This window comes from Jaculus jaculus, chromosome 12, assembly GCF_020740685.1.
Source record: "Jaculus jaculus isolate mJacJac1 chromosome 12, mJacJac1.mat.Y.cur, whole genome shotgun sequence".
In the NCBI taxonomy this organism is placed as follows: Eukaryota; Metazoa; Chordata; class Mammalia; order Rodentia; family Dipodidae; genus Jaculus; species Jaculus jaculus.
The window spans coordinates 37,503,485-37,524,679 of NC_059113.1; the positions used below are offsets into that span (position 1 = coordinate 37,503,485).

At 41.2% G+C, this 21,195-nt stretch overlaps 1 pseudogene; it reads left to right on the forward strand.

The window, feature by feature from the left end:
• Positions 1 to 1,232: 1,232 nt before the first annotated feature.
• On the forward strand, positions 1,233 to 1,669 carry LOC101612884 (annotated as a pseudogene).
• Positions 1,670 to 21,195: the final 19,526 nt, after the last annotated feature.

The window sequence follows — 21,195 nt, forward strand, 5'->3', positions numbered from 1 at the left end:
TGAATTAAATAAAACTTTTGTACTTACTCACAAACAAGAATATTTTTAAACTTGGATTTGAAAAATAAAGACATGAAAATAGGCATGGCGTACTGAGTCACAAAAATGCGTAAACGAGCTGGCCAGTTGGCTGCTCCGTGGACTTGTAGGACTGTATGTCTGGTAGAGTAGATATTACATATTATGTAACCTCCCGTATGACCAAAGTGTGATAATGTTATGTAACTTTGCACTGGCCACTAGTCATCTGTTAGAATGCGTATGAATGAGGACAGCACACATGTCCCTATAGGTATGGCTAATCTCACTGCTTCTGTAGGAACCTTTATGCATTTTGCAATCTCACGTCCTTAACCCCTCTCTTGCTGAGGAATTTGGACATGACAGAAGCTATAAACATCATATGGTTCTAGCTATATTTTAAGTGTATTCCAAAAAGACAGTGTGTTAGCTGCCAGTTTTGGCGGTGCTTGTGTGTTGAGGGCTGGATATTAAACCCAAAGCTTTACACAAATGAAGCAAGAACTCTACCATTATGCTTTTAGCCCCATTTACAATTTTAAGATAGAAAACTAAAGCGGTCTGTGCAAGATTTTCTTCTCAGAATTTCTGCAATCAATAAAGATAAATTTTTAAATGAAAGGTTCATGTCTAATAGAACTCGTGTTCTTAGGTGTCAATGATCCATTTTCTTCTCAGATTTTCTCGCCTTTTGTAAACAGAGTCACTCATCACTTCTGTTCTGGAATATCTTTTCAAGGATATTTTTATAACAAACTGCCTGGGAAGTTAAGAGATAGTGTCTCTTTCTGCAGCAAAGGGAAGGCATGCTTACTACCTATCACCAAAGCCATGGTCTCTCTCATCTCATGGTTGGTCAGTCGTGATGTCCGGAACATGACCAGCATCCACCTGGGATTCTCCGTGGCACTAACGTGGGACTCAAGGTGCCAAAGAAATGGATGCAAGCATGAGGTTTATGATGCTGGACATGCCCAAGCACTGCGTGTTGTGCCAGCAACCAGCAAAAATTAAGTGTTAGACCTTTCACAGTTGGTACTTTCTGAAATCTCTTTAACTATGATCGATAAAGCTTGAGGAAGAGCTGCCACAGGAAGTAAAAGAATCACAGAAGACTTAGGGAAACAGGGCAAAGAACGCTCAGAATCAAGCAATGCTTTAAAAAAATGTAGCTATGTCTCTTTTCCTCCCAAGCACCACTGAAGATGGCCATGGGCTGCCGCCCCGCGCAGTGTTACAGGAGTGATAAATACAAGCCTTACCCAAAGTCTCGCCTCTGCAGCGCTGTCGCTGACGCCAAGGTCCGCACTCTGACCTGGGGCGGAAGAAGGCAAAAGCGGATGAGTTCCCGCTCTGTGGCCACATCCATCAAGTCAGATGGATATGAGCGGCTCTCCTCTGAAGCCCTGGCAGCCGGCTGTACTTGGGCCAACAAGTACGTGGTGAAAAGACGCAGCAAAGACACCTTTCATAGTGACGGGTGACTCCGCCCTTTCCATGTCACCTGCATCAACAAGATGCTGTCATGTGCTGGGGCTGAGAGGCTCCAGACAGGTATACGGGGTGCTTTTGGGAAGCCCCAGGGCACAGTGGTCAGGGTTCATATCGGTCAGGTTATCATGTCCATGCGCACCATGCTGCTCAATAAAAAGCATGTGTTTGAGGCCCTGTGCAGCGCCAAGTTCAAGTTTCCTGGCCGCCAGAAGATCCACATCTCAAAGAAGTAGGGTTTCACCAAGTTCAGTGCAGATGAATTTGCAGATATGGTAGCCAACAAGCGGCTCTCATCCCTGATGGCTGTGGAGTCAAATATATCCCCAGTCGTGGTCCCCTGGACAAGTGGCCAGCTCATGAGCTCATACAGGTATAAGGCAAACACAAAAAAAACCAACAAACTCTTGATTGAGTGAGGTGTTTTAAGAAAACAGTCAGCTTTTCTGAACCTTGTATAAAAAGAAGGTAAATGAGAAACACTCACACACACCAGTTCTGCAGGTAGCAGGGTGAGGTAAAATGAGGAAAACACTCATACTGTTAGCAACTCCAGGACTGTTTTTATAGAAGTTGGTAAATAAATACTAAATCAAGCTGGGTGAGGTGGTACACACCTTTAATCCCAGCACTTTGGAGGCAGACGTAAGAGGATTGCCATAAATTCGAGGCTATCCTGAGATGACATAGTGAATTCCAGGTCAGCCTGGGCTACAGTGAGACCCTACCTCCGAAAACCAAAAAAAAAATAAATAAATAAATAAAAATAAATAAAAGTAAATACAAAAGCAGATTGAACACATGAATTTAAACATGCAAGTACACAAACCACACTTGCACAATCAGAGAACTTTACCAAGAAGAATTCCTATTGACATAGTCCTGCTTCCCTGGTTTGCATACCCCATATAACCACTACAGAATATGAGAACAGGACTTCTGGCTAAAATGGCAGAATAGGAGCCATGCTAGAACATCCTGGGGAGAAAGGAGGCAAGATTTTGGGGTCCCTCCACAAGAGGAGATCTGCAAGACCTTCCCATTGGGCAGGCTTAGGGGTGCACACAAGTAGGGAATCGGCCTAATTCCCACACACTGTGCAGCATGCCAGGGGTTCATGAACAAGCAGTACTTGGCTTGACCTCCATATGCAAGGGGAGCATGAAAAAAGTGACACCAGGCTGGAGAAATGGCTTAGCACTTAAGGCACTTGCCTACGAAGCCAAAGGACCCAGGTTCTCTTCCCCAGGACCCATGTAAGCCAGATGCACAAGGTGGCACATGCTTCTGGAGTTCGTTTGCACTGGCTGGAGGCCCTGATGTGTCTATTCTTTCTCTCTCTCTCTCTCTATCTATATATCTCTCTGCCACCATCTCTCCCTCTCTCTCCCTTCCTCCCTCCCTCTCTCTCTCTCTCTCTCAAAATGCATAAGAATAAATAAAATTAAGCCAGGCAGGCATGGTAGCACACACTTTTAAACCCCATACCTGAGATGCAGAGATAGAAGGAACACTGTGAGTTCACGGCCATCTGCATTCTGAGACTATATAGCGAATTTCAGGTCAGCCTGAGCTAGGGTGATACCCTACCTCAAAAAACCAATAATAAAAATAACAATAATAATAAATAAATTATTTTTTAATGTGAGAACACTGCCTGATCCCCACACTTGAAGTGAACCATAGCAAATGACCACACTTTTTTTTAAATTTTTTTTTTGTTTATTTTTACTTATTTGAGAGCAACAGAGAGAGCGAGAAAGAGGCAGAGAGAGAGAATGGGCGCGCCAGGGCCTCCAGCCACTGCAAACCGAACTCCAGACGCGTGCGCCCCCTTGTGCATCTGGCTAACGTGGGTTCTGGAGAATCGAGCCTCGAACCAGGGTCCTCAGGCTTCACAGGCAAGCGCTTAACCGCTAAGCCATCTCTCCAGCCCAAATGACCACACTTTCTGAACATTCAACATGGTAAGGGTGGGGTCACAAGCAGAGACCCAGGTGATCCATTCAACCTTGTCAGCCAGACAGTGCTGACTATACCCCTATTAAGCCCCAACCCCAATAGAAGGATTCCCCTCTCCCCTGTGAACCTACCACCAGCAGCTGCAGCCAATAATACCACCAAGGGCCAGCAAGTGAAAAGCACAGGGGGAATCAGGACCCTGCCGGACCACAGACTTGGCCAGGATTCCCAAGGTCTCACCCAGAACCCTAAAACAGATGAAACATGAGTGAGACCCTGTCCAGACGCAAGGGCACCTAGCCAAAACCTGTGGATAGAAGCACCTGCCACTTCCATCTAGATAAAGCCTGAACAGAACAGATCATTCAGCACAGATCCCAGAAGAGCCACTACTTGCTACATCCTTGACAAGACAAGACGACTACCTCTAGATGGGCAAACCAACGGTGCAAGATAACAAGCCAAGACATCCTCACCAAGAATGACTAGTCCCACAGTGGAAGCCTCCAGTGAAAACAATGGAAGCCTCCAGTGAGACATAGGATCCCAAAAATGAAAGCATGGTAACTCTGGTAAACAAAATTGATGAGTCCATGAACAAACAGGTGGAAGAAATAGAATCCAACAAAAGTTCTCATTACTCACTTCAACATAATTGAGGAGAATCAAAAAGTTCTTAATGGACAGATAGACAACTTGAAGGCGAGTCAACAAATAGATGAGCTCAGCAATGGAATAAGCTCAGTAAGGACAGGATCCAATGCAGGCACAAAATCCAAGAGGCAACATCAAACCAGGATCTGAATATGGAACTCAACAAAGGGATGCCAATGCAGGAGAAAAATGCAATAAAGGGGAAGAAAATGAAATAGCATTTTTAAAAGTCTCCATAGAGCCAGGCATGGTGGTACACGCCTTTAATCCCAGCACTTGAGAGGCAGAGGTAGGAGGATCGCTGTGAGTTCAAGGCCAGAACCTGAGACTTCATAGTGAATTCCAGGTCAGCGTGGGATAGAGGGAGACCCTACCTCAGAAAAAAAAAAAAAATGTCTCCATAGAAAGCCAATTAAGTAGATCATGTGAAGGATGGGATTTTAGAACTCAAAGATAAGACTGAGGAAATTGACATGATAAGTTCAAAAGAATGTGTGAACAAAATATGATGGAAATTGTAGGCAGGACACCTAAAAAGAACAAATATTCAGATCAAGGGTGTGGTGGTTTGATTCAGGTGTCCCCCATAAACTTAGGTATTCTGGATTCTAGGTTCCCCAGCTGATGGCAATTGGAAATTGAAGCCTTCTAGAAGCAGTGTATTGTTGGGGGCGGGCTTATAGGTGTTATAGCCAGTTTCCCAATGCCAGTGTTTTGCACCCTCTCCTGTCACAATTGACCACCTTATGTTGACCAGGGGGTGATGTTCGCCCTCTGCTCATGCCATCATTTTTCTCTGCCATCATGGAGCTTCCCTTTGAGCCTATAAGCCAAAATAAACCACTTTTTTTCCCACAAGTTGCTGTTGGTTGGATGATTTCTACCAACAATGTGAACCTGACTGCAACAAAGGGCATACAAGAAGGGGAAGGCCAAGGGTATAGAGACCATCTTCAACAAAATTATTAAAGGAAAAATTTATTATCACAAAGGAGAGCCCCATCCAGATGCAAGAAGCTCACATAACACCTAGTAGACAGGAACAAAGAAGAAACTCTCCATGAAATATTATAGTTAAAATTCTAAACAATGGGCTAGAGAGATGGTGTAGTAATTAAGGCACTTGCCTGTAAAGCCTATGGATCCAGGTTCAATTCCCCAGGACCCACATAAGCCAGATGCGCAAGGTAGTGCATGCATCTAGAGTTCAATTTCAGTGGCTGGAGGCCCTGGCAGGCCCATTCTCTTTCTCTCTCTCTCTTAAAGTAAATAAAAAATATGTTTTTTTTAAAAAAATTTAAACAATGAAAATGAAAAGTCCTAAAAGCAGCAAGAGAAAAGCAGATCACTATATACAAAGGTAAGCCTATCAGAATTACCTCTGACTTTTTCCAAGGAAACTAAAAGCCAGAAGAGCTTGGAATGAAATATTACAAAGCTTAAAAGACTATTGCTGCCAACCCAAACTACTATAACCAGGAAAAGTATCCCTCATAGGAGAAGGCCAAAGGAAAACTTTCCATGATAAAATTCAGCCTTATGAGTGTATGATCACAAAGCCATTCCTACAGAGAATGCTGCAGGAAATACTATACACAGAAGAGATGAACAAACAACCTGAACAGGTTACAAGAGGGGGAAAAAAACAATAACCCGAACTAGAAGAGACATGAAATTATACAAAGCTCAAGGAAGTACCAAACCCCACAAAGCCTTCAGCATGACTGGGATCAACTAGAATGTCACAGTTATAACTCAAACATCAATGGACTCCACTCCACAATCAAAAGACACAAGCTGGGCTGGAAAGATGGATTAGTGGTTAAAGCACTTGCCTGAAAAGCCTGAGGACACATGTTTGACTCTCCAGATGAACAAAGGTGAGGCAAGCATGAAGTTCCACATGCACACTAGGTGACACAAGTGTCTGGAGATTGACTGCAGTGGCTGAGGCCCTGGAATGCCAATCCTCCCTCTCTCTCTCCCTCTCTCTCTCTCTCTCTTTCTCTCTCTTTCTCTCTCTTTCTCTTTCGTCAAAAAAATCAATTAAAAAAACACAGGTTGCTGGGCATGGTGGCACACACCTTTAATCCCAGCACTCTGGAGGCAGAGGTAGGAGGATACAGAGTGAATTCCAGATCAGCCTGGGCTAGAGTGAGACCCTGCCTTGCAAAAAAAAAAAAAAAAGACACAGGTTAACTGGTTGGATCAGAAAAAAAATGTACTTACCCATTTGCTGTCTATAAGAATGTCATATTACCATTAGGATAGATACCACCTCAGGGTGAGAGAATGGAAAATGATATTCCAAGCAAATGGAAATAAAAACTAAAGGAGTGTAAATATCTAACAAAAGAGACTTTAAACCAAAAGTAATCAAAAAAGATAAAGAAAGCAACTTTTGGGCTGGAGAGATGGCTTAGCGGTTAAGCGCTTGCCTGTGAAGCCTAAGGACCCCGGTTCGAGGCTCGGTTCCCCAGGTCCCACGTTAGCCAGATGTACAAGGGGGCGCACACATCTGGAGTTCGTTTGCACAGGCTGGAAGCCCTGGTGCGCCCATTCTCTCTCTCTCCCTCTATCTGTCTTTCTCTCTGTGTCTGTCACTCTCAAATAAATAAATAAAATTTTTTAAAAAAAGCAACTTTTTCACACCAAATGAACAATCCATCAAGAGGATATCTCAATCACAAACTTAAATGCACTAAACACAGTTGCACAACATTTTATAAAGCAAAATCTATAAGAAAACAAACCAGAAATAAATTCAAATACCATCATAGTAAGTGACTTCAATACTCTATTATCATCAAAGAACAGACCATCCAAGCAGAAAATTAACAAGGAAATAGCAGTTAAACAACACTATGGACCAATTAGATAAAACAGGCATCTATAGAACATTCCACCTTAAATCTACAGAATATACATTCTTCCAGCAGCTACTGGAATCTTCTCTAAAATAGATCGTATATCATGACATAAAACATGACCCCACAAATTCAGAAAATAATTAACTTTCTGTATTATGTCTAACCACAATTCAATAAAGGAATAAATTAACAACATAAGAAACAATGGCAAAGACACCAAATCCTAGAGACTGAACAACTCTCTATTAAATAATGAATGGATCATGGAAGAAATCAAAAAGAAGATCAAAATATTCTACAACTGAATGATAATGAAAATACAACACACCAGAACTTATGGGACACAATGAAGACAGTCTGAAAAGGAAAATTTATAGCAATAAATGCCTACATAACACAGACATATCTCACATTAATAATCTCATCATCCACCTAAAGGTGTTGAAAAATAAGAACAGGCCAATTCTAAGAGTTCCAGATAGAAAGAAATATGATCAGACCAAAAATTAATGAATTAGAAATTATGGAAACAGTTTAAAATTCATTAAAAAGGAGATGGTTCTTCAAAAAATAAATAAATGGGGCTGAAGAGATGGCTTAGTGGCTAAGCACTTGCCTGTGAAGCCTAAGGACCCTGGTTCAAGGCTCAGTTCCCCAGGTCCCACGTTAGCCAGATGCACAAGGCAGCGCACGTGTCTGGAGTTCATTTGCAGTGGCCAGAGGACCTGTGGTGCTCACTTACTCTCTCTCTCTCTCTCTCTCTCTCTCTCTCTCTCTCTCTCTCTTTCTCTCTCTCTCTCTTTCTCTCTCTCTCTCCCTCTTTCTCTCTCTGTCTGTCACTCTCAAACAAATAAACAAAATAAACAAAAAAAAATTAAATAAATAAATGAACAACATTGACAAACCCTGACAAAATTGATCAAAAGAAAAAACTGGAAAATTCAAATTAACAAGATTAGAAACTAAAATATAGTGGTCACAACTGACACCAGTGAAATTGGAAGAATCATCAGGACATATTTACAAAACTTCTATTCCACAGAATTGGAAAACTTGGAAGAAATGGATAAATTTCTAGATACATACAACCTACCAAATCTAAACCCACAACAGATATATTATGTAAAAAATAACCTATTACATCCAATGAGGTTTAAAAAGTAATTAAAATTCCCCCAACAACAAAAAAAAAAGGCCAAACCCAGATGTATTCACCTCTGAATGATACCAAACCTTCACTGAGGAACTAAAACCACTTTTTCTCAAGGTATTTCACACAATTGAATAAAGAGGGAATGCTCCTGAACTCCTTCTATGAAGCCAGCATTACTCTAATACCAAAAGCAGAGATACAACAAGAAAAGAAAATTATAGACCAATATCACTGATGAAATTAAACACAAACATTTATCCTACTTATAACTGTGGGCTAACTCCAGAATGCATGACCCAGATACCTCAACAAGGAGGGGCAAGGGGGAGGGGATAGGACATGGATGAGCCTAACAATGTTAACAAATTGACTGCATTCTCTGAGTACAAAACTAATTAATAATAAAAAAATAGAAGGACAAGTTGGAAAGAGGATTGGGGTACAAGAGAAGGTAATAAGAGAAGAATATGATGAAAATACATTTTGTACATATATAAACATTGTCAATAAAAAATATTTTTAAAGGAAAAAAAATTCTCAATAAAATTCTTACAAACAAAATTCAAGGATACATAAAAAGCATTATCCACCTCGATCAAGTAGCCTTCATACCAGGGATGCAGGGATGGGTCAAACTTTTGGAAATCTATAAACACAATACAAGACATTAACTCTAAACACAAGAACCATATGATCACTTCAGTAGATGCAGAGAAGACCTTTGAAAACAATACAGCATCATTTCATGATCAAACCTCTGGTGATGAAGGGAACACATCTAGGATTGGAGGGAACACATCTCCAAATAATAAAGCCTATATATAAATCACCTAAAACCCCAATCATACTAAGTGGGGAAAGACTCAAAGTGTTCCCACTAAGACTAGGAACAAGACAAGGCTCCTACTCTCACCACTGCTCTCAGCATAGTACTAGAAGTCCTAGGCCAAACAACAACAAAAGAGAAAGAAATAGATGGGATGCAAGTTGGAAAGTTAGAATTCAGACTAGCCCTGTTAGCAGAAGACAGGATTCTATGCCTAAGTAACCTGAAAAACTCTTCCAAAAATCTTCTCAAGGTGATATATTCTTTCAGCAAAGTGGCAGGTACAAAGTCAATGCACAAAAATTAGTACCCTTCCTATACACCAAAGATAAACATAAAGAGAAAGTGATCAGCGAAGATGTCCCATTTTCAATTACCACAAAAAAATTAAATATTTTGTAGTATCACTAACCAAGGAAGTGAAAGACCTATACAATGAACCTATAAAAACAGTGAAGAAATAAATTGAGGAGGAAACAGAAGATGAAAATACCCTCCATGCTTATGGATTAGAATTAATATTGTGAAAATTGCCATTCTTCCACAAACAATATACATATTCAATGCAATTCCAATAAAAATTCAAAAAACATTCTTTATCAAGCTAGAAAAAAAATAGTAATAAAAACAGCATTGTATTGGCAATAAAACAGACATAGATCAATGGAATAAAATAAAATATCCAGGTCTAAGTTCAAGCAACTACAACTACCTCAGTGGGCATTTACCCTAAAGACTCTTTACTTCAGAGATACCTGCTCAACATGCTTATCACCAGCCCAGATGTCCACTGACTGATGAATGAATAATGAATATGTGGCACATATACACAGTGGAATTCTACTCAGCAGCAAAGGCATGGAGAGACCATGTGGGAATGAGAGGAAAGTCAGTTCTCTTCTGACAAACCCACATGGTACTGGAAAGTGCTATGGGAGCTACTGGGTGATAATGGTCAACAATAACATGAATAATCAGGATACCCTCCAAGCTCTGTAACCAACCAGCCAGACCAAAAGTACACACCTGCGCAATAGCGGCACACAGCATTTGTGGGTAACCAACTGCCCTCTGATCAGACATTAGGCCTGCTCAGTGGGAGAACACTTATAACCAGCCTTGGGAATCAAGTCAGAATCCCATGGCCAGGAAACTCCCAAATCCCAGAGACAAACTTGCATTGCTCTCTGGATGAGTAGAGCAGGTATACACATAAAAATATCTCTAAAATTTCTATGCATACTTCCCTTAGTCAAAGCTGCTCTCACTCTTGGTGGGAGAATCTGTTTACTTTTACAGACAATAGAGAATGCTGGGGCGTTCTAAGATCCATCAACATGATCAAAAAAGACAACTGGCTGCTCACCACGAGATATGCCACCTTTCTCACATTTACCAGGGTCCGGGAGAAACTGCAGAGGAAGAAGTGACATGAGTATTGCTCCCAATGGTAGCCTGACAACCAGCTCCCAGGAAAAGGAAACAAATGCTGAGGTTAATCGAAACTCATTGAGGTATAAATATAGATGCTACAGAGAACTCAACACAAAACAAACAGCAAACGGACCTGCAAAGGCTCAGGGATTGCCTCAGAAGAGGGGGCAGGAAGATTATAAGAGCCACCAGGCAGGTAAAAATATCCTGAGGCACAGCCTCTCCCCAGAGACTGACTGAGGCCCTAATTACCCAGCAATGAGCACCAATAACCCTACTGAGGAGGTTCCCTCAGGGAAATGAATTTCAGGGGTGAGGGGATAAAAGACTATGTAAAATATATATGACCTATATATAAATAATAAATAAATAAAAACCAAAGTGGAAAGGTCTAAATGCTACAGAAACTGTTTCAATAATGAACAATTGTTCCTGAAATAAAACAGAATATAAGAATAGCTGCTGAGATAATAATTTAAAACGACAGTAAAGGAGAAACCAGCCTGGGATCAGTAATAAGTTCTGTTAAAAAGAAAGAAATTGGAAAGAAAGAAAAAGAAGAAGAAAGGGAAAGCCATTTTCTAGAAAAAAAAATTATCACTAAACAGGTAAAATAGCATTGAAACATAGCACATGTATGAACTCAGTACATTATGAAACTATTAAACCAAAACAACCTACACATATTCAAGAAAGTTATGAGACACTGGAAGATAACTTGGTTTGAAAAAAAAAAAAGAAGAAGAAGATAAGCAAGATTCAGGAATTGACTCTCCTGGAAAAAATTATTGCTGGAGAAGCCATAGCAACAAATATGAAAGAAATAAAGGGGAAAAATTACATTCACAATAGCTGCAAAATAAACCTAGGAATACATGTACCCAAAGAAAATAGGACCTCTACAAGAAAAACTTTTTAAAAACTGAAGAAATAAATAGATAATGACAATAGAAAATGGAAAGACTACATGTGCTCATGTATTAGAATTAATACGGTGAAAACAGCTGTCCTACCAAAAGCAATCTACAGATTAGATGTAATCTCCATCAAAATTCCAATGCCATCTGGGTGTGGGGGCACATGCCTTTAATCCCAGCATTCTGGAGGCAGAGGTAGAAGGACAGCCATGAGTTTGAGGCCAGCCAGTGAATTCCTGGTCAGCCTGGGATAGAATGAGAACATACCTCATAAAAAATAACTCCAGGGCTGGAGAGATGGCTTAGCGGTTAAGCGCTTGCCTGTGAAGCCTAAGGACCCCGGTTTGAGGCTCGGTTCCCCAGGTCCCACCTTAGCCAGATGCACAAGGGGGCGCACGCGTCTGGAGTTCGTTTGCAGAGGCTGGAAGCCCTGGCGTGCCCATTCTCTCTCTCTCCCTCTATCTGTCTTTCTCTCTGTGTCTGTCGCTCTCAAATAAATAAATTAAAAAAAATAATAACTCCAGGGGCTGAAGAGATGGCTTAGTGGTTAAAGTGCTTGCCTATGAAGCCTAAAGATCCAGGTTCAATTCCCCAGTATCCACATAAGCCAGATGTACAAGGTGATGCATGTGTCTGGAGTTTGTTTGTGGTGGCTGGAGACCCTGGCATGCCCAACTCTCTCTCCCTCTCTCCCTCTCTCCCTCTCTCCCTCTCTCCCTCTCTCTCTCTCTCTCTCTCAAATAAACAAACAAAAATCAAAATATTCCACTGGCATTTTTCACAGAAATAGAAAAAAAATCTAAAAACTCACATGGGAAAAAGACTCCAGATAGCCAAACTAATCCTAAGAAAAAAGAGATAATGCTAGAAGGTATGTGTTGGTTTGGAGCAGATGTCCCCATAAATTTATATTTTCTTTTTTTAATATTTTATTTATTTACTGGAGAAAGAGAGGAAGCTATATACAGAGACTGTCATGCCAGGGCCTCCAGCCACTGTAAATGAACTCCAGACATATGCACCATCTTGTGCATCTGGATTATGTGGGTATTTGGGAATCAAACTTGGGTCCTTAGGCTTTCAATGAAACTGCTTTAACTGCTAAGCCATCTCTCCAGCCTCAAATTTATTTATTTTTTTTTAAATTTAATTTATTAGTATTCATTTCAGTGAATTCAGGCAGTTTGGTACCATTATTTAGGCTCATCTGTGATCTACCCCCTCCCATTAGACCCTCCTTGTTAATGAAAATGGGTCGTGCATTGTGGAGTTAGCCCCCAGTTATTAGTATGATAAATGTCTCTGCAAATCATGACCCAACATGTAACTCTGACATTCTTTCCGCCCCCTCTTCCGCAAGATTTCCCTGAGCCATGTTGGGTTCATTTTTGGTCTGCTTCAGTGCTGAGGTGTTGGGGGCCTCTGAGGCTTTGGCTCTCTGATTTGGTAGGAGTCAAATTTATGTTTTCTGAATGTTTGATCTCCTGCAGATGGCAGCTTGGTAAGTGAAGCCTTGCTGGGAGTGGTGTGCTGCTGGAGGTGGACCTGGAGGTTTATTAACCCACCGTTTGCCAGTGTTAGTTCACCTCCCCCTCCTGCTGCTGTCTTTCACCTGCTGTGGAGTAAGTGATGTCCAGTCTCTGCTCATGCCATGCTGCCCTTCCATCATGGAGCTTTCCCATTGAGACTGGGAACCAAATAAATACTTTCCACCTATCAGCTGCTTTTATCATGTGCTTCATCCCAGCAACAAGAAGGTAACTTACAGCAAGGTACCACACACCAGGATTCAAGCTAGAGTGCCAGTAATAAAAACAGCATGCTACTCACACAAAAAGAGCACACAAATTAGTGGAATAGAATAGAGGACCCTTATATAAACACACAAAGCTACAGCCACCTGATAAGTTACAATGATGCCAAAAATACACATGGAAGAAAAGACAGCTTCTTTCACAAATGGTGCTGAGGGAAGTGGATATCTATATGTGGAAGGATGGATCCTTATCTCTCACCCTGCACAAAAACCAAATGGATCAAAGACCTTAATGTAAAACCTGAAACTGCTATAGAAAAAAAAAAAAAAAAAAAAACGTTGGGAAAACATGTAACAACATAGGCATAGGTAAGTATTTTGAATAAGACTACAGTCACTCTGGAAACAAGACCAACAAGTGACAGAATATAACTTCAAATTAAAACAAATTAAATAGATTCTATACTGCAAAAGAAATAGTTGAGTGAAAAGACAGTGCTCAAAATGGGAGAAACCTTTGTCAGCAATACATCTGACAAAAGGACTAATATCTACAACATACAAAGAACTAAAACCAAGTTGAGCAACAAGTAACCAAGAAATCTAATCAAAAATTATTTAAGAGGGCTAGAGGGATGGTTTAGCTGTTAAGACATTTGCCTGCAAAGCCAAAGGACCTCAGTTCAATTCCTCGGGACCCAGGTAAGCCAGATGCACAAGGGGAGTTTGTTTGCAGTGGCTGCAGGCCCTGGTGCACCCATTCTCTCTCTTAAACTTTGGCAGTGTCACCAATAAAAACAAAATATAAATTACAAAATCTTCATGTGTTGTAGACAGCTTCATGTTTCTGGGATGAACATCCAAGCCAGACACAGTTTAGTAGAGGAAGGAATTTATTTCAAGTTTACAGATCTAGTGAAGTCCCATCAACAGTAGCAGAAGCTTTCTCTCATTTTGAGCTTGAATGTCCAACCTCTAGAACTGTGAGAAATAAATTCCCACTGGGTAAAACATCCTATCTGTGGAATCTTTTCATAGCATCTCAAGCTAATAAAATTGTTTCATCTAATTCAGCCATCTAACTGCTTTTTTTTTTTCTTTTTGAAAGACCCAGGCATTTTTAAAGCATGTCCACCTTTGAGAGATGGTGATACCAGCACCAGTTCCCATGAGCTTGATGCCACCAAATCATGCTGCTAAAATAATTAAAACAATCAACTTCACATTATGTGTGTCTTAACAACAACTAAAAGAATACAGCCCATTCATTTTAAACTCAATTCCCCCACTCCACTTCCTTCCCAGTTCACCTAGCAGCTGTCTAAAGCTTCCCAAGGCAAAACACTCATCATATAGTTATTTAATGTTCAAGAATAAAAATTTGAAAGGAATATATGTAGCATGGGCTTTTCGGAGCGCCTGAACTGTCGTGCTGTAATTCAATAACCCTGTCCAGAGGATATTTTCAAACATTGTACTAAAGAATTTGTGATGACCATCAAACGTACTGTACACTTGGAAAATAAAGCTCTCTACCTTGCAAGCTGAAAAACAAGGAAACTGTAACAGCAGGCTTTGGAGACATGAGGAGAAAAAGAAATACATGGGAAGGCCACGAAAATGGAAAGGTCTGAGTAGAAAGTGGTCAGTGCATTAAATTAGGAACCTTACAAACTCATTCCTGAAGTCTGACAGTCACCATGAAGTTACTCGCTGAAGCCTGTGGCTAGATTCCTTCATCTTTAAGGTGTGTGATGGTTTGGTTCAGGTGTCCCCCATACTATGGGGATATATGAACAGCATTGGGATTGATTAGAAAAATATTGGGACTTTTAAGTTTGGACTGAATGCATTGCATTTTACATCATGGATGGTTATCAGTTTATGGGGCCAAGGGTGGAATGTGGTGGTTTGATTCGGGTGTCCCCCGTAAACTTAGGTGATCTGAATGCTAGGTTCCCAGCTGATGGAGATTTGTGAATTAACATCTCCAGGAGGCAGTGTATTGTTGGGGGGCAGGCTTATGGGTGTTATAGCCAGTGTTTGGCACACTCTCCTGTTGCTATGGTCCACCTTATGTTGGCCAAGAGAACTTCCCCCTCCAGACTATACGCCAAAATAAACCTCTTTTTTTCCCCACAAGATGCTCTGGGTTGGGTGATTTCTACCAGCAATGCAAACTTGACCACAACAAGGTGGTTGCGTATTTTTAAGATATCTTACAAATGTACATTATCCCAAACATCACTGCATATGTAGGGTTTCACTGGAATAAGATATCTAGAGGTCTGACCTCAGGGTAAAAATCCACATTAGTCAAGATTCCCTTCATTCTTTCATTTCTGTGGTGAGGTTAGAAGGGACAGAAACAGTACAGAGCCAGATGACGGAGGCTCCAGCTTGTTCTGTGGTCTCTGCTAGGCCAGTTTGCTTGGACACTATCTGCACTGGGGACAGGTTAATCTTAGCATGCACAGCTTCTGTGAGCCCCAGTATCTCCAGCTGCCACACTGATGACACTGGACAATGCCCTGTGCCTGTTTCAGGGGTTGGGCTTCGTGAGTGAATCTTGAAATATTAATGGTTTGGTTTCCCTTTCCACACACACATATGTCCTTAGAGGGAACAGCATTGCTTGTTATAAAAATGAGAAGAATGAGGAGTCCATGCTGGATACTTTGACTTCCAGAAAAAAGAAACAGAATGAAGACTTTATAATTGGCAATAGGGAAAGCCACATTTCTTCAGGTGAGATCTCCAGACCAGAGACAGAAGTAGGAGAAGAGATATAGAATTTACTGTTGCAATCAGCTGCAATCCCGCTTCTCAGTACCAATTTTACTGTTGCAGTCAGCTTCACATTGCTGATAGAAAACACCCGACCAAGAGCAGCTTGTAGGAGGAAAGGGTTTGTTTTGGTTTACAGACTTGAGGGGAAGCTCCATGATGGCAGGGGAAAATGATAGCAAGACCAGAGGGTGGATATCACCTCCTGGTCAACATCAGGTGGACAACAGCAGCAGGAGAATGTGCCAAACTCTGGCAAGGGGAAGCTGGCTGTAACACTCATAAGCCCATCCCCAATAATACACTGCTTCCAGGAGGCTTCAACTGTCAAATTGCCACCAGCTGGGGACCTAAGCATTCAGAATATCTAAGTTTATGGGGCATACCTGAATCAAACCACCACACAGTTAGAAACAGATTTTTCAAGAACTTTTTATGACTAAAAAATTATACATATATTGGGGGCTGGAGAGATGGCCTAGTGGTTAAACACTTGCCTGTGAAGCCTAAGGACCCTGGTTCAAGTCTTGATTCCCTAGAACCCACGTAAGCCAGATGCACAAGGTGGTGCATGCATCTGGAGTTTGTTTGCAGTGGCTGGAAGCCCTGGTGCTCCCATTCTCTCTCTCTCTCTCTCTCTCAAATAAATAAATAAAATTTTTTAAAAACATAGATTGGGGCTGGAGAGATGGCTTAGCGGTTAAGCGCTTGCCTGTGAAGCCTAAGGACCCCGGTTCGAGGCTCGGTTCTCCAGGTCCCACGTTAGCCAGATGCACAAGGGGGCGCACGCGTCTGGAGTTCGTTTGCAGAGGCTGGAAGCCCTGGTGTACCCATTCTCTCTCTCTCCCTCTATCTGTCTTTCTCTCTGTGTCTGTCGCTCTCAAATAAATAAATAAATAAAATTTAAAAAAAATAAAAACATAGATTGTAAATCTGTTTTTCTATGTTTATCTGTAAAATGATAGGATGAAAATTGATGGGAGGGGCTAGCAAGCCTTAAAACAGAGATTTGAAATACATTATACCAAGCTATTTTGCCATGTTATACAGAAAATGATAGATGCTACAAAACATTTGCAAGACATTTTACCCTGAACTGATGAAGAATTTAAACACTGTCATTCCCTGTGAAGACTCTTTCTTGCTACATTTATACTCTATTCTGTATCTTGTCATCATAAAATTCAGTAGTTTGTTTAAAAGAAGTTGTCCTATGAAATTCTACTTTAATTATAATGGCTACTTGTTATATTTGTATTATTCCTGGGAACGTAATATCAATACACCTGTTTGAGATAGAAAATCATATTTAGGGCTGGAGAAATGGCTTAGTGGTTATGGCATTTGCCTGTGAAGCCTAAGGACCTACGTAATAAATATAAGTAATTCAACCAGTATAAGAACTGTTGCTCAGATTCTCTTGAAGTTGGGAGCAAAGGAGAGAGTCTTCCTTCCTATTTCACTTGTAAAAGAAGTATTTTTAAAGACATTGGGAAAATATTGATATTTTTCTTAATGTGTTTAATATCATTATTCTCCCCCCATGGAAAAACCCTCTTTGTTTATTTGATTAAACAAAAATAAAACACTCTGCATAGGAACAATGTTAAAATCCAAAGAGACCCCAGGTTTGTTTGAAGGCTGCAGTAGCTGACACAGCCCCTCCTTGCTACTTCCCTGGCCTCGCTCTGTGGACCACGACGATACACTCAGAAGCGTTAGCACTCACGGGAGGTTTGGATCATTTCCCTCCTGGTTCTCTGCCTGCTCATTGCTGGTCTGAAATTATCTAACATTTACTTAAAGTTTAAAAGCAAAAGCCAAAAAGAGAGGAAGGGAAGAGGAAGAAACAAAGGGAAACTATCACCTTAAGGTTTGGGGGGGGCAGAATTCTCCAAGCCATCCACTACCAGAGCAGTGAGCCACACTCTACAGCCAATGCCCATTCAAGAAGTGGCCAGGGCAGTGGGCATCCCAGGTGGGCTCCCAGAGAGAGGTTTCCCAGCCAGGGGAGGCAGTCTGTGCATTCTTTCTATTGGTTTGCTTTGGGAAAATAATAAGCAATAGAGAACTTAAGTTCATTTACCATCAGGCAACCTCTCAATTTCACCCAATTTTGCATTTTCTCTTCTTGAAAATAGAATAAGACCCAGGGATGGTGGTGCATGTCTTTAATCCCAGCACTCGGGAGGCAGAAGTAGGAAGATTGCCATGAGTTCAAGTCCACCCTGAGGCTACATAGTGAATTCCAGGTCAGCCTGGACCAGAGTGAAACCCTACCTTGAAAAACAAAAAGAAGAAGAAGGAAAATAAAAGACTTAACTGAGTCATGTATTCTATACTTAAAAATTAAAGCATCAGAAAAAATAAATTAAAGCATCTTTTGTTTTATTTTGCTGACCAGGCATGAAAGCTAATGGACAGTATTAGGCAAGATCTATTAAAACAAAAACAAAACCCCCCACCCAGCCAGCCATATGTAACATGCTAACTAAACATTTGTACCCACGCACCCTCACCTGCATTGACGTTAGGGGAAAAGAAAACAAAACAAAAAGTAACATCTGGGCTGGAGAGATGGCTTAGCGGTTAAGCACTTGCCTGTGAAGCCTAAGGACCCTGGTTTGAGGCTTGGTTCCCCAGGTCCCACGTTAGCCAGATGCACAAGGGGGCGCACGCATCTGGAGTTCGTTTGCAGAGGCTGGAAGCCCTGGCGCGCCCATTCTCTCTCTCTCCCTCTATCTGTCTTTCTCCCTGTGTCTGTCACTCTCAAATAAATAAATAAAAAATGAACAAAAAAAATTTTTTAAAAAAAGTAACATCTTACCAGTACAAACAAGCAAACCCCATACAAGCGAAAAATGTCTTCCCTCCGTGGAAAGACTGGGAGGAACAAAGGCATAGGACAGAGCTGGTTACATAAAGAGAAAGTAACCATGTCGTTTCACATGCCAACATTCAGCCAGTGTGCTCTGAGATAGCGATAAGAAAATCACCACCTGAGCTGTAAGTCAACACAACCATTATAAAAAAGACATCTAAACCATGTGGATACACACACACACACACACACACACACACACAAACTTTTAGAACCATTACTGTTTAAATGATAATAGAAATCATCCCACCAGGCTGGCTTGTTAACTCATAAGATCAGTTTTAAAAATATATACTATTGAGGTGTATATTATTGAGGTGACATTTCTAAACCCAACTCCGGGTTACTACAGTGGTCTCAGGATGCACTCACTCATCCTGGCAGACCAGAAGCTGACCGGGGATAGCAGAGAGGTAGAGGGTCAATACAGTATTATCCTGATAATGTACTTTTCAAATTTAGCAAGTATTTAGCAAGGAAAAAGAAAAAAAAAAAGGAGAGTTAGAGGGACACAAGTCAAAGTGTTACCTTTGGTTGGAAAAAAAACACAAAATCTAAAAAGAGAAACATATACTTCACCAGTCACTGCTCAGCAGACAGTGCCGGCTTCAACTTTGGGGGTCTTGGCCACTTGGCTGGGTGCAGGCAGCTATAAATACAATAATGAAGTCAGAAGTCTCATTCCCTTCACACATCTGATGTTCCCAAACCAGACCTTTAGGATTTCCACTAAAAGGGCGTATTTGTAGACATTCAAATATAGATAATTTTTTTTTTTTTCTTGAAGAGAACAAGACCTACAGGACTTTCATTGTAGTTCAGTCCTCCAACAGGCCAAACTAGCCAGGAGCATAGCACTGAACTCTATGGTGAAGGCATGCGCCATTGTAATTATGTTCTCTGGTGGGGAAAGCCAGGTGGATATGAACTACTTGGATTTTTTTTTTTACTGCATTTATTTTAAATGCTTTACAAAATGCTCTCGCTTTTCTCTGGGGAGAAATCAGTTCTAGATTCGGGAAGATTTTCTACCTTCCCCTCCTGCCCACATCCCTCCCCCCGCCCCCACTGGATTAATACCGTCCTTTGAGATCCATCAGATGCTAACATGAGGTAAATGAACTTTTGCCAAAAGTGAGGTCGAAGGTGAATGGAGGCACCAGTGTGGTGTGAGCTCTGTGCCCGCGGTGCTGGCCCAGAGGATCCCAGAGAAAGCAGCAGAGGCTCAGGAGGACCTGACCCCTAGGCAGCCATGCACAAGTCAAAGGAGGTGACTTTCATTCAGCCCAAGACTGTTGCAAGCTCAGTCAGAGTGATGGTCTAAATAAATAACCTGTATACTTTTTTTGCACGACTGATTAATATCACTATTATTTTAAACAACAGGGGAGATATAAACCTAAAGCTTTGGCATATCGTTTCACTACTACCAGAACCCTACAACCCTAGAACCTTCCAAACAGGAAGTTAAAACATGTACAAATAGAATTCTGCTGTGTCATGACATTTAAAAAAGAAAACAGGGCTGGAGAGATGGCTTAACAGTTAAGCGCTTGCCTGTGAAGCCTAGGGACCCCGGTTCGAGGCTCGGTTCCCCAGGTCCCACGTTGGCCAGATGCACAAGGGGGCGCACGCGTCTGGAGTTCGTTTGCAGAGGCTGGAAGCCCTGGCGTGCCCATTCTCTCTCTCTCCCTCTATCTGTCTCTCTCTCTGTGTCTGTCGCTCTCAAATAAATAAATAAATAATTTAAAAAAAAGAAAACAATAAGTCAGTGGGTCATTTTAATCATTAGCACAACCTTTGAAATTTTGTGCATTATTATTATTATAATAGTACAAGGTGCCTTCCACCAGAATGATACTTTAGTTTTAGTATCACTCATAAAGAAAACTTCTCAGGTTGAACTAAAGCTTGGTGCTAAGAATTGATGATGCCCTCGGTTCAATCCTTAGCACCAAGGAAGAGAGGGGGAGAGGGAGGAACAAACTTGTCACATAAGCTAAAGTTAAAGGGATTTAGGGGTCCTCCATTTTACAGGAAACAGAAGGAGGAAAGAAGGGAAGAGAAACACAATGAGGAAGATGAAATTAGAGAGATTTCATGACTAACTAGGTAAATGAGTTTATTTCCAATACATTTTCCTTCAGGCTGTGTCTGGCAACAGAATTCCTGTGTGATGATTTGGGGATGTTGCTTTTCTCTTCCCTCAATAGAGAAGAGAAAGGAAACCTAGCTCTTCATTCTCTGCACCCATATACAAGCAACCTGATAATTCCAAACAAACAAGTGCATTGATTTAACGTTGATGACATCTCCTGCAGGACGATGGTGGAAGAAGCTGCTGGTTGAGCTGCAATATATCAGATGTTCTGTTGCAGGTAGAAAGCATCATGGGAAGACACAGGAGAGACTCCACATTGAATGAAAGGAACCGTGTAACGAC